This window comes from Meles meles, chromosome 5 (assembly GCF_922984935.1).
Source record: "Meles meles chromosome 5, mMelMel3.1 paternal haplotype, whole genome shotgun sequence".
Lineage (NCBI taxonomy): Eukaryota > Metazoa > Chordata > Mammalia > Carnivora > Mustelidae > Meles > Meles meles.
This window is the reverse complement of record NC_060070.1, coordinates 67,715,506-67,730,866: the sequence shown is the minus strand read 5'-3', so window position 1 is coordinate 67,730,866 and position 15,361 is coordinate 67,715,506. Positions and strand designations below refer to the sequence as shown.

At 35.1% G+C, this 15,361-nt stretch overlaps 1 protein-coding gene across 10 annotated transcripts in view; it reads right to left on the bottom strand.

Annotated features, from left to right (window-relative positions):
- The window catches only part of AHI1 (Abelson helper integration site 1), a 208,754-nt gene that overhangs the window by 56,057 nt on the left and 137,336 nt on the right, over positions 1–15,361 (bottom strand). The window lies entirely within an intron of this gene.

The window sequence follows — 15,361 nt, the reverse complement described above, 5'->3', positions numbered from 1 at the left end:
TGTTAGTTTTGTTAGGGAACCTGGACTGGATCCTGATGGAAGAACCAAGTGGCACTCAGAGACTTTGGACAAGTGGACATTTATTTAACACTGGTGGGCTCAGAGGAGAGTGTTCTCCAAAGGTCTGACCCCCGAGCACAAGCAGGGAGGGTAATTTATACCCTTCTACTTTCGCAGACTTGGTACTTTTGACATGCATGTGGGGAAACGGGGTAGGAAAGAAGAACCTGGAAGGGCTTTGAGACAGGGACTGGAATTCCCTTGCTGCTTTGGTTGGTTATCTTAGAGTACAGTCTTCTCCTTATCAGTTTGACCCTTTCCAGGTTTTTAAATTGTGTTAGAGTGGATTAGGGAGGATTTTAGTCTAGGGCTCAGTAACCCCCACTACCAGGGTGTGATCCTCCTGATAATTCTACTTGATGCCCTACATATTAGAAGGTTTTTTTCAACCTGGCTGTCAGGAATGTGAATTGTTCCCATTCTCTGTGTAGCCTACTAATTCCTGATGGTTCTTTCCTTATGGAGATTTATCCCAAACATGGGCACATCAGTACTCAGCCAAAGACTTATTAAGGGTACTTTTATGGTTACTGGCAGGATTATGACCAATTAACGTAACGTGAAACAAAAAGTAACATCTCAGTAATTGTTATTTATTTATTTTTTTGCCAGATGCCTTGTTACAGTTAAAAGCACAATAACTAAAATGTGTAGTTTTAGTGCTCATGATAAAGGCACTTACAACCTTATTATACATTTGGCATTCTTTAAGAAAGCACATTAATCTTTTTTTTTTTTAAAAGATTTTATTTATTTATTTGACAGAGAGAGATCACAAGTAGGCAGAGAGGCAGGCAGAGAGAGAGGAGGAAGCAGGCTCCCTGCAGAGAGCCCAATGCGGGGCTCGATCCCAGGACCCTGAGATCATGACCTGAGCCGAAGGCAGCGGCTTAATCCACTGAGCCACCCAGGCGCCCCAGCACATTAATCTTTTATATAGAAATGTTTAGGTTGCATAAACCTAACTTGTGCACAAGTGATAATAAGACCTTTTTTTTTTTTTAATTTAATTTTATGTATTTTCTCCTCATGAATGGCCCTCTCCTCTATCCTTAGAGTGACCTCTGGCTGTGTGGCTGGTCTTGTGATTTTTACCATTCTGGGTAAACAGAAAGCAACTCACATGCTCTTGAATGTTCTTATAATTATTGGAGCAAAGAGAGCAGATATTTCTTTTTGCAGATTCCATAAGGATCGTGCAGAAATAGGTATGGTTTAAGCCAGGCAGCTCCCTTACAGCGCTGTTTTTTATGCAGTTACAATGTGATGGGACTACAGCTTTTTAAAACTTTGAAACAGCCTGAGAGACTGTAACTGCTACTTGAAACAAAATATTTATAATGGTTTGTGTCTCAGATGCTGTTCCTTACTGCTTGGACATTTAGGAAACATTCTTAAGGAATTTGTAAATCTCTGAGGACAGGGATCCCGCCGACCCCTTCCCCCACCCTCCGCTTCTTTTCAGTTGTAAACTTCGTCACAGAAGAGGTCTAGGTATAGCTGTAGCACTTCAACTCAAACAACAGTATATACATCTTGATTTTTTTGTTGTTGTTCATTTGTTTTGTTTTGTTTTTTGTTTTTTAACTGTGTATTTCTTTGGACTTAAAACGGCTATGACAGCCTCATCACACACTGTTTTCAATCCTTTCTGGGTTAAAGCTGAACTTTCCATCTGTCAGTGCCTATCTTCTTTGCTAGTTTCTGTCCTTGTTCTACACACACAGGTTTTTCTTTTATATTATTCAGTCTTGCTAAAGCTTTGGGATCACCTTGCAGATCAGTCTGAGTTCCTGTTAAATGAGGCACATTTATTGTGTATTCCCTAAGTTCTGGTGCCCATTCCTCCTTCACATTTTTTTTTTTTTTTTAAGATTTTCTTTATTTATTTGACAGAGAGATCCCAAGTAGGCAGAGAGGCAGGGGAAGCAGGCTCCCTGCTGAGCAGAAAGCCCAATGCAGGGCTTGATCCCAGGACCCTGAGATCATGACCTGAGCAGAAGGCAGAAGCTCAACCCCCTGCACCACCCAGGTGTCCTTCCTCCTTCACATTTTGAAGTGAGGCCACAGAGCAGCAAAGGAAGACAACAGTCACTGGATAAGCTAAAGGCCTCAGACAACCATAGTCCTCCTGTCTGATCACACTTGTGTCAGAGTCTCACGAGGTGCTGCCTGCTCCACAGATGGTGGGCCCCACTGGTCCAAGAAGGTGTCAGCGGCACAGAGCTCAGGAGTAAACTTGCCCAGCACCCTGTCTCACTGAGCACCGTGCACTTGAGCATCGGCGTGCCAGCTCATGAGCCATGCTGCAGCCAGCCAGCCTCCACGTGGGCCCCCTTTCCTGCCCTGGCTCTCTGCCTGCCCACTGCCCCCAGTAATTACTTACAAGTAAAATAAACTTTAAGAAAGTCTCATTCCTCAATAACATCAATTACAGAATATTTGATCATTATTATGAAAATAGAAACAAGGAACAGATTAAAAAATGTTAGCAGGAAACCAAATTTAACAACAAATTCTGAATTGCACAGAAGTGCATTACTGAATATCCAAAGACTAAATACTTTTCTAAGAGTGACACTGGACCTATATTTTATTTCGTGGAAGGAATAAAGAAACTTACAGCCCTATTTAAGCATCATGTGCTAAAATATATATGGTCTCTTATGATTATTTCTGTAAGTACTATGTAAGATACCCGAAAGATATTTATAAAAAAGACACCAAGAGGAAAAAAAAAGACACTAAGGTCCTGTTATTTTGAACTGATCTTATCTGGATAATAATAATAAATTAAGAAAACAGAGATTAAAAAAGTAAATAATTGCACAAAGTTTATTGTTTCTGTACCAAACTATCTGTTTCTATCCTGCTATGTATATGTGAACTTTATATACACTTCATCAGACAAATATTTGAAAATATTTGATCCAAATACCTTCTGATAAAGTAACTAGGGTAATGGAAAGAATACTAAACTAGGAGTCAAAACATTGAGTTTCCAGTCCTGTTTGGGGCATCCAAGGCTGAAGCATACCACAAAAACACTCACACTGGATGTCTGTAGACGAAGGGGTCTGGACCCAATGCTATGTATGTATATGGTATCCCCTCCAGCTTTAAAATTTTCTTATACCAGGCACTCCAATAACTATTCTAAAAGAAGAGCATTCATAGATTTTAAAGTAAATTCAAAATATTAATTTGTTGGGTAATAGTGTAGCTGTATAATTTGTGATCATCCATGAATTGGAAAAGCTTGTTTGACTGCTGCAACACTACAGAGGAAAAGGCTCCTGGTAATAAATAAAGAACACTGACAATAAAACATTTCTTCTGAATTAGCATTTGGAAATACTACTTCTTTAACAAATATGAATGACTTGACCTTTGGACTTCACAAATAAAGCTACTCATTTTATACAATGATTAGTATTCACTTAAAACTTTTCTTACTGGAAATCATAATTCATATATTTTGTTACAGTGAATCATTAGTGCTTCATTTAAAATGGCTCCAAAACGTATCTTTTTATTGAGATGTGTTTTAAAAAATCAAGAGAATGATGCAAATTTTTTTGGACTAGACTACAGATTTTTGTTTTTGTTGTTGTTGTTGTTTTTTGTTAGTGAAGAAAAAATGACAGTGTACTTTAATTTTCCTTCTTGGGAGGGATAGGAAAGGGAGAATTATGAATCGTTGGTTTAGATTAGGGTCCCAAAAGTGTGGTCTCCAAACCAGCAACAGCAACATTACATGAAATTTGTTAGAAATGCTAATTCTTAAAGAAAAAAAAAAAAAAAAGTAAATTCTTGGGCCCCATTTCAGAGCAATTAAAATCACACATTCTGGGGATGGGCCCATGAATCTGTCTTAACAAGCCTTCCAGACGATTCTAACATACCTAAAGTTTATTTAGTTAATACTTTATTTCAGTGATCTACTTTATAAAACATGCATACTAGTTTTTTGCACATATTAAGTATGCAACTGAATGGGTAAGAAATATAAAGCCAAATCGTATAACAAAGTGTTATTGACAAAACTTAAAAAAAAAAAAGTTAACCTGTTCCTCCTTTCCTATTAATTTTACTTATCTCGCTTAGCTTTCCTCTTGTCTCAGTGAAATGTTGACTAGCTCCAGATTTGAGTAACTTAACATCTATTTTGTCATTTTATCAAAAAGCACATGCTCAAACTGCAACTAGGAGTCAGGGCAAATACTTCTTAGGTTTCCCTACAATCTCTTGAGGATTAGTAAAACTTTTAAAATAGAAAAACAAGCACAATTGAAAAATCAAATCTGTTCATCTGGCAGTAATTATGACATCTCTACTGTGAGCGAGCTACTCTTACAGGCTACGAAGACTGCAGGGAAACATACCAACACAGATCCATGCTCTAAGAGAGCTTATGTTTTATTGCACGTTTCATTGTTTTTGGTCTGGTAGCCCCCAAAAGGCATACTCTTAATATTTGTAAAAGTTACTCTCCTGTTTATCTACTTTCAAGTTGCTAATACATAGTACCAGGGTATATGCTCATATCAAATTCTAAGATAATAATTTATAATTCCTTCAGAAAAGGATGATGAATTTCTTTAAATTCTCTTAATAAACCATGAGCTATGAGTAAATATAAAAATATTGGTAAGAAAGAGCTAGATGCAGATAACATATCTAAACAAAAATAAATTCAAGTATTTGCAAAGAACATATTTATGAACAATTTATAGACATCGTTTTAGTAGTTATAAATTTTATACTCCATGGTTTAAAGGTAGTGCTTTATAGAGATTATAGATAGAGATATATCCCTTATGATAAGTGAATGTTCTTCCTTTACTGTACTGCATTTATTACTTGGTTTTATCTATGTGTAGATGCTGCTTTCCTGGCCAGGTCTTTTCATAAGTCATAGAGCTGTGAGAGGTAGTAAAAGAATTTTTAAAATACTGAAGCATGAAAATTTATAAATATTAAAAAGAAAAAATGTATAAACTTGTGAAGACTATAAAGACAAACAGATAAATGTTAAAAACTTAAAAATAAATATAGGGAAATAAGTTAGGAAACGGTCTTCAAATAGACCTGTATTGCTGTAAAACTACTTAGGAAAAGTGTTCTCTAAACTTGAATAGGCACCTACAGGAACTCAAAAATGTCTAAGTGAGCTGCAATTTCTATTGTTTTCTTTTAGAGTGAAGTACAGGTGTACATCTCTGTGCTTAAACACCCACTATAGGGATAACAGACATATTACTTAAAAGTAATGTAAGGTCTGGAGACAAGTCTTTTGAGAACGAAATTTAAATCTTTTTGATGCTTAATGTCATCTTCAAGATTTTCTGGCCACCAACCCTAATTGTAAAGAGTTGTAGTCCTGGATATTACAGAAACTTTTGAGAACTACTTAAGAGCACTCCTAAATACATTTGTTAAATTTATTAACAGAACTCATTCAAATGATGAGCAATTTCTAAAAATATGAATTAATTAATATCTCATTCACATAATAAATATCTCAAGCGTGTGCTATATATATGACAGTGTACACAATATGGGAAAGACAAAGAAATGCAGCCTATGGTTCTTGACCTGAAAATGCTTAGAATAAAATTAAGAAAAATATACTGTTCCAAGCATTATGTACTAAAAATCTTTAAAGTTTAGCAGAAATTAATATATTTATAACAATCTGCTTTGTTTTATATTTTACATAAAAACAACACTACATTTATATGTGTTAGTCTTATTCAACCAAGGTTTTAAATGTATTAGTTCTAAAGCAAGTATATAAATCTCAGTTTGGGTCATTTCTCAGCATCGATATACATTTATTATTATTTAATAATCTGCTATGCTATAGGTATGTGTGTATTCATCTAGATATATCCAGAAATATGTGTATCTACCATTTATTTAATATTTACTACATGCCAGGGATGTGCTAAGCACATAGGGTATATACACATATTCTTTTTTTTTTTTTTAATTTTAGAGAGAGCAAGCAAGCATGTGAGTGCAGGGAGGGGCAAAGGGAGAGAGAATCTCAAACAGACTTCCCACTGAATGTGGAGCCTGAAGCGGGGTTTGATCTCACAACCCTGAGATCATGACAGGAGTTGAAACCAAGAGTTGGACACCCAACCGACCAAGCCACCCAGGTGCACTAAAGCAGATTCTATGTATGTGTGTGTGCGTATTTGTAAACATACACACACATTCATAACCACTACCGGATTTAGTATTTATTATGCCTTTAATTTCTTTAATTATAAACTAAAATAATTTTTATTTGTCTAAATCACAGTCTGGAAGATTCTAGATAGTAGTAGGTCTATTTTCTCCTAAGCCTATGCTTCTAATCTGTAAATTTACATATTTAATTTTGAAGTGAGAGGCCTTCATGGAACCAAGTAAATATGAAGCTGCTTGGTTCACTGTGACTTTCCTTAAGGTTATGCTGAAAGGAAGGTGTTAAAAACTCGTTATTTCTATAAAAGAAGGTACCTGAAGAAGATCATCAAAACATTTTCTTTATATTAGCTTCTTAGTCACAATTTGTTGAGGTCCCTGAACTGGGAAATTAGGTGGGAAACTGAAATTGGGCCAAGGTGACAGCTTATACATGTATCTTAACATGTGTGCCCATCTGATTACTGCAATTTATATTTAAGGGTGGAGGGAATTACTGAAATGACTACAGGCAGATTTAATTAGGAAAGACTTTGCAAAAGAAACTTGAGTAATCAGTTTATAAATGTAAAGAGAAAAGCTTTTCAAGTTGCTAGTAGCTAGATCAATAATTCACTGCTCATCTTAAGCACCGATGCTCATCTATTTCCAATTCTAATGTCAATCCAAATATTCTAAGGAAAGTTCACGTACACACATGTGAGCATTTGGTTTAGTGGGAAAGAAGATAAGAATAACAGAAAGATAATGAAAAAGCTTAATGGAAAGCATCCCTACATTGCTATATAATTTTAATTGTGTAATGTATGGAGAGGTACACATATAAATAAGACACTATAAAACTTACCTAACAGTATTTCAAATGGAAAAACAAGAATTGGCACATAGAATTTTAAAGATGCAAATGGAAAACTTGAGCTTATGAACAAATGAGTAGAGAAGCACTTTTGGAAAGGGGGAGAAAATTTGGCTCTTCCATAAAGGCAAAAACACTGACAAAAATGGTCAAACCCAACTTTTTAAGAAGTCTGTTAGCCAAAGCACTACCAGCAATCAAAGGATCATGTATTCACAAAAACCCCAGCTGAATCTTGGCAAACACTGCAAGCTTTGTGGAGTTTTATCCATTCCCATTAACCTCTTGCCAGCTCTATGGCAGCCTTGAAAACAGACTCACAACTATGGTAACCAAAACCTAGTAGGCTAGCAGTCACCAGATAGCACAGAATGGGTTCAAAGCCTCCAAAGCCCTATATTCAGAGAAGTACCACCATATGACGTAGGTGGCAGCTCCTGAAAAGTCTGTCAAGTTCCATTCTCTGGGCTTGTCTTTACTTGGTGTGATTCAGAGCCAGCAGTGTGTATAGCTGTATCCTGAGGGCATTTGTCAAAAACAAAGAGTGGCAACTTAGGTGATGATATGAGTTAGGACAAATAAGGAACTGGACAAAAACCTGAAAGACAAAATTGGGAAATGACATGTCTATAGGATACTCTGAAAAGCTCTAACATTCCTGGAAACCTAGAAGGCCATGTGCATGTGCAGGACTGTGTGTATGCCCAGAGAAGGCTCTAGTTTTTCATCTCTAGTTAACCTTGACAGTTTTTGCAAGCAGAAAGTGAAGTGTAAGTAAGGCAGAGTTATAAACTGCCTATTGAAGCAATGAAAACAAATCCCAACACACACAGAGAACCCCTTGGAAAATGCTACAGAACTTGGTTCCAGGCATTTAAGGAAATTTCTTTCCAACCATTAGCTGACCAAACAGACACCTCAGTGGTCAAACAACACAAAAAATACAAACTTTATCATATAGAATTACTCCAGGAAAGTCACCAACTAAATAAATATTAACAGTAACAATAACAAAAATAACAAGCCATGGGGAGCAGATGTAGAAAATCTAATTTCCAGATGTGCCACATTATACCATTTCAAATAATTATGATACACAAAAGGGAGCAGGAAAGTATAACCACACAGGGGAATTAAATAAGTCAACAGAAATTGTCCCTGAGGAAGCCCAGACATTAGATTTACTTGGTTAAAAAAATACACCCCCCACACATATATATATGTATGTATGTTTACATATATATATATCACAGTGAATAGAAAATACCAATAAAACCAGAAATTATTAATAGAATACAAATTCCAGAGTTTAAAAGTACAATATTAACTAGAAGCATTCAAGAGATTTGAACCAGTAGAGGAAAGAATCAGTGAACTTCTAAGATAAGTAAATTGGGATTACCTAGTCTGAAGAACAGAAACAAAAAAGAAGAATGTCAGAGCCTCAGAGATGCATGGGATACGAACTATACTATCATATGCCTGGGAACCCCAGAAGGAGACAAAAGAGAGAAAGGGGAGAAAAAAAATATTTGAGTAAATAATGGCCCCAAACTCCCCCCAAATCTGATGAAAAACATTAACATGCACATTGAAGAAGCTAAACATACTCCAGAAGAATAAACTTAAAAAGATCCACATCTAGAAATATTGTAGATAAACTACTGAAAGACAAAGACTAAGAATCTTGAGAGTAGCAAGAGAAAACACATCACATAGGATTTTCAATAAGACTAACAACAGACTTCTCATCAGAAATCTTGGGAGGTCAAAAGTTAGCAGGAACAGTCTTTCAACATTTTGTGCTAAAAGACTCAACTATCATTCAACATGCAGCAAAACTATCCTTTAAAAAGGAAGGAGAAATTAACATATTCCCAGATAAATGATAACAGAGATCATAACTAGCAGATCTGCCCTTCAAGAAAAACTATGGAGTCCTTCAGTTTGAAACAAAAGGGCATTTTGACAGTAACTCAAGTCTACATGAAGAAATAAGAGCAGAAGAAAAGGTAACTACATAGATAAATATAAAAGAGTATTTTTTTTTTTTCTGGTAACTCCTCCATCTGATTTAAAAGACAACTTCATAAGGAAATAATCATAAAAAAGTGTTGATGAGCTTACAATGCATAATGTTGTAATCTGAGTAACAGTAATAGCATAAAGGAGATAAAAGGAAAAAGAGTTATATTACAGTAAACTTTTAACATACTACTGAAATTAAGCTGATATTAATCCAAACTAGATTGTTTTAATTTAAAATGTTAACTGTAATTCTCAGGGTAACTACTAAGAGAAGTCATATTAAAAAAAAGAGAATTAAAATAGTCCAGTGAAAAATATTAATTTAACTAGAAAAAGTGAGCAATAAAAATAAAAATTAAAAAAATAAAAAAACAAAAAGATATATCAGACATAAAACAAAACTGAGGGGTGCCTGGGTGGCTCAGATAGTTAAGCATCTGCCTTTGGCTCAGATCATGATCCTGGGGTACGGGACCAAGCCTGATTGGGCTTGCTGCTCAGTGGGGAGTCTGCTTGTCTGCTTCTCCCTCTCCCTCTGCCCCTCCCCACCTCATGTTCTCTCTCTCTCTCAAATAAATAAATAAATAAAATCTTAAAAAAAAAAAAAGAAAAGAAAAGAAAAAGGAAACAAAATTGGGGTGCCTGGGTGACTCAGTCAATTAAGCATCCAACTCTTGATTTTGGCTCAGGTCTTGATCTCAGGGTTGTGAGATATGTGAAATAGAGCTCTGCATCAGACTCCATGCTAGGCATGGAGCTGGCTTAAGATTCTCTCTCTCCCTCTCCCTCTTTCCTCTCCCTCCCCTGCCTTCTCCCCTACCCCCCAAAAAGAGAAAACTACACTGTGGACTTAATTTTACCCCATCAGTAATTACTTTAAATGTAGATAGATTACACGCTCCAAACAGAAAACACAGATTATGTTCCTCTCCCTCCCCTGCCTTCTCCCCTACCCCCCCAAAAAGAGAACAAAACTACACTGTGGACTTAATTCTACCCCATTAGTAATTACTTTAAATGTAGATAGATTACATGCTTCAAACAGAAAACACAGATTATCAGAATGGGAAAAAAAATGATCCAACTGTATGTTGTCTATAATAGACACATTTTAGATGTAAAGACAAAAAAAAAATTAAAGAGGATGAAAAAAATAAACCACACAAACAGAAATCAAAAGAGGACTGGAGTGGCTATTGTAGTATCAGGCAAAATAGAACTTAAGAAAAAGATCATCAGTAGAGACAAAGAAGAATATTCTAAAAGATTAAAAAAGTCAGTCAATTAGGAAGACATAAGTATGTATAAATATATGTGCACATAATACAACCTTTAAGTATGTATGCCTCTAAGTACATATGGCAAAACTGGTAGAACTAAAATGTGAAACAGGTCCACAACAATGTTTGGAGACTACAATACCCCACCTTCAACAGTGAGAAGAACTAGGCCCAACATCAATCTGGAAACATAAGACCTGATCAATACCATAAGCCAACTAGACCTAGCAGACATCTACAGAACACTGTACCCAACAAAAGCAGAGTATATCCTTCTTACATGCACACAGAACATTCTCTAGGATAGACTGTAAGCTATTCCATAAAATAAGCCTTTAAAAAAACTCCTGAAATCATAGAAAGCATGTTCTCTAACTGCAAAGAAATAAAAACAGAAATCAGTTATGAATCTTTGGGAAATTCATAAATGTATGCAAATCAAACAACACACTCTTAAATAACCAATGGATCAAAAAGAAATCAACCCAGGAAATTAGGAAAAGATACACATGAAAAAATAAACACAATATGCCAAATTATATGAATTCAACAAAAAGCAGTGTTCTGAGGAAATTCTATAGCTGTAAATGCTTTTATTGAGAAGAAAGATATTAAATCAATAATTTAATTTTATACTTTAAAACTAAAAAAGTAAGACTAGGGTCGCCTGGGTGGCTCAGTGGGTCAAAGTCTCTGCCTTCAGCTCAGGTCATGATCCCAGGGTCCTGGGATCGAGCCTCACATCGGGCTCTCTGCTCAGCAGGGAGCCTGCTTACCCCTCCCCTCTCTCTCTGCCTGCCTCTCTGCCTACTTGTGATCTCTGTCAAATAAATAAATAAAATCTTAAAAAAATAAAATAAAAAAGTAAGACTAAATGTAGAGTAAGCAGAAGGAAGAAAATGATAAACACCAGCATGGGAGTAAATGAGATAGTAGATAGAAAAAGAATAAAAAAAATAATAAAACTAAAAATTGGTTCTTTTGAAAGATCAATAAAATTAACAAAACTTTATCTAGCCTGACCATGGGATGGGAGGTAACATTCAAATTAATAAAATCAGGTATGAAAGAAGAGGTATCAGAACTGGCCTTAGAGAAATAAAAAGGATCCTAGGGAGTGCTGTTATCAACTGTATGCTAACAAATTAAGAAGCCTAGATAAAACGAATACATTCCTAGAAAGACACAAAACTGACTAAAGAAGAAAAAGAAAACCTGAGTATAAAGAGATTGAATTAGCAATCAAAAAACTTCCCACAAAGAAAAGCCCCCACACGGTATGCATCACTGGTGAACTGTACCAAATGTTTAAAGAAAAAATAACATCAATCTTTCACAAACACTTCCAAAAAATAAGAGAGAAATGAACACTTTCCAAATCATTCTATGGAGTATTGCTGTGATTCCAAAACTAGACAAGACTAAGATTTCTTATGAATATTGATGTAAAAGTATTAATAAAATACCTGTAAACAGAATCTGCAACATGTAAAAAGGATTACCTATCAGAACCAAGTGAAATTTATCATAGGAATGAGAATTTGGTTTAACATGAAAATCAGTCAGTGTAAAAGACCATATATATACATGTCAGGTAAAGAGAGAGAGAGAATCTTAAGCAGGCTCCATGCTCAGTGTGAGGCTGATCTCACAACCCTAAGAACATGACCTGTGTCAAAATCAAGAGTTGGGGGGTGCCTGGGTGGCTCAGTGGGTTAAGCCGCTGCCTTCGGCTCAGGTCATGATCTCAGGGTCCTGGGATCGAGTCCCACATCAGGCTCTCTGCTCCGCAGGGAGCCTGCTTCCTCCTCTCTCTCTGCCTGCCTCTCTGCCTGCTTGTGATCTTTCTCTGTCAAATAAATAAATAAAATCTTAAAAAAAAAAAAATCAAGAGTTGGGCACTGAACAGACTGAGCCACCGAGGTGCCCCTAAAAGACCATATTAATAGCATTAAGGACAAAACCCATACAATTACCTCAATAGATAATGCAAAATAATTTAATGAAGTCCAACCTCCTTTCCTGATAAAACACTCAACAAATAAGAACACAAAGGAACTTTCTTAACCTGATACAGGCGATGTACAAAAATATATACTTCATGGTCAAAGACTGAAAGTTTTCCCTCCCAAATTAGGAACAAGACACTGAACTGGAAATTCTAGCTAGAATAATTAGGCAAGGAATAAAAAGGCATTTGGATGGAAGGAAAGAAGTGAAACACTATCTCTATTAGTAGATGACATGATCTTATATATAGATAATCAGAAGGTATCCACAAAAAAACGCCCAGAACATCTTTTAGAATAAACAAATTCAACAAGGTTGTGGAATACAACATCAATAAACAAAAATTAAGTATATTGTTATACCTGAGGAATGAACAATCCAAATATAAAACCAATTCATTTGCAATATCAAAAAAAATGAAGTACTTCAAATGAAAGTCCAAGAGTTATATACTGGAAATCATAAAATATCTTTGAAAGAAATTAAAGAATATCTAGATAAATTGAAAGAGCCATGTTACTAGATTAAAGACTTAATAGTAAGATGAAAATATTCTTCAATTTTGATCTATAGATTCAACAAAATCCCTATCAAAAATTTTACAGACACTGAGAAGGGGGTTATAAAATTCACATGGAAACAAAGAACCTAGAATTGCCAAAACAAAGAATAAAGTTGGAGGACATACCCTGATTTTAAAACTACAAAGGTACAGAAATTAAAACAGTAGTTTACAGATATAAACACAGGAATATGGAATTATATGCAATATAATTAAGAGCCCAGATAATAAATCCTTACATTCACAGTCAAGTGATTTTTGACAGGGTGCCAAGACCATTAAATGGGGGAAGAACCGTCTTTTCAATAAATGGTGCTGCTAAAACTAGATAGCCACAAGCAAAAAAATGAAGTTGCACTCCTAATTCACACATATACAAAAATTAACTCAAAATGGATTCTAGACTAAAGGTAGAACTAAATGTATAAAACTTTCATAAGAAAACTGGCATGAATCTTTGTGACCTTGGATTAGACAATAGTTTCTTAGATAAGACATCAAGACACTGAATGACAAAAGAGTAGATAAACTGGACTTTATAAAAAATTTTTTAAAATGTTGTGCTTCAAAAGGCACAATCAAGAAAGAGAAAAGACAACCTAAGAATGGGAGTGATTTTCTGCAAATTATATATCTGATAAGAGACTTGTATATAAAAAGAGTATATAAAAAACTCTTACAAGTCAATAAAAAGACAAACCCAACTAGACATACGTAATACAATTATATTTACATATTTATATATAATTTATATAGTTATGCAATTGATGTATATATGGCATGTACATATTTATACATCATATGCTTGGCACATAATAAGTACTCATTCAGTAAGTATTAGGTATAACTATTATCATTTAACTCCTAAAGTTCTTTGAGTTATTATAGAGGTTTTGTAATAACATATTTCTGTAGGATGCCCACAGTTTTAAATGTGGTCCTGTTTTCCAAATTAAATATAGATTTGCTAACTTTAACTCAATTTCTAAAAACAATTCATTTCTACATTTGGCATAATAATCTCTCAATCCAATATATACATATACTTACATAACATTCATTTAAAAAAATCTAATTAATAATACAGTAAAACAGAATTAAAATTTGCCCAATTAGGAAATGGGCAAAGGATTTGAATAGATCTTCCAAAGAAGATACACATAGAGCAATTCAAAAATGCTCTATCCTTAGTCACTAATGAAACACAAATCAAAGTCACAAGATATTACTTTCCACCCACTAGGATGGCTATAATAAAAAGGACAATAATAAGTATTAGTGAGGATATGGAGAAATTTAAACCCTCATACATGGCTGGGTGGGATTATAAAATGGTTTAGCCACTTTGAAGAATATTTGGGCAGTTCCTCAAAATGTTAAACAGAGAGTTACCATATGACGCAGCAATTCCAGTACTATTTATGCCCAAGAGAACTGAAAACATGTCCACACAAAGACCTATACTCAGATGTTTACGTAGTATTACTCATCATAGTTAAAAATGGAAGCAACCCAATGTTCAAGAGATTAATGTATAAAGTAAGGTATATCCATGTACCAAAATATCATTCAGCCATAAAAAGGAATGAAATTCTAATGCATGCTACAACACAGATGAACTTTGAAATCATTACGCTATGTGAAAGAAGCCAGATACAAAAGGTCACATATGATATAACTGCATTTATATAAAATGTTAAGAATAAGCAAATCCATACAGATGGAAAGTAGATTAGTATTTGTGGGAGCTAGAGAGAAGTGGTGACGGTGGTGGCGATTTCTAATGAGTATGGGATTTCTTTATGGGTAACAAATATACTTTAAAAGAGAGTGGTGATAGTTATAAAACTGTGAATATACTAAAACTCACTGAATTACAGACTTTAACAGGGTAAATTAAAAAAAAAACTTATTTGGAGAGAGAATGAGTGAGAAAGAAGGAGCAGGGGGAGGGGCAAAGAGAGGGGGAGAAGCAGACTCCCTATTGATCAGGGAGCCTGACTACAATGAGGGGCTCAATCCTGGGACCTTGGGATCATGACTTGAGCTGAAGGCAGATGCGCTTAACCAACTTAACCACCCAGGCAGGTGTCCCTATCAGGGTAAATTTTATGCTATGTGAATTAAATCCAAATAAAGCTGTGATCCAAAAAAGAGCATCACAGAAATTATTGTTATGGGAAGTAAAATTGGTTATGATAAATAAAACAACAGATTCGAGAAAAAATACAGGGTTCTCCATGAAAGAGGAGAGAGCCCTGATTCTGGCTATGGAACCATGGACAAGAGAGGTTCAACTGCAGAAATATAAAGGAAGAGAAAGAAATACATGTGGGACATAAGAGAGAGAGAGAGTTAAACTGAATA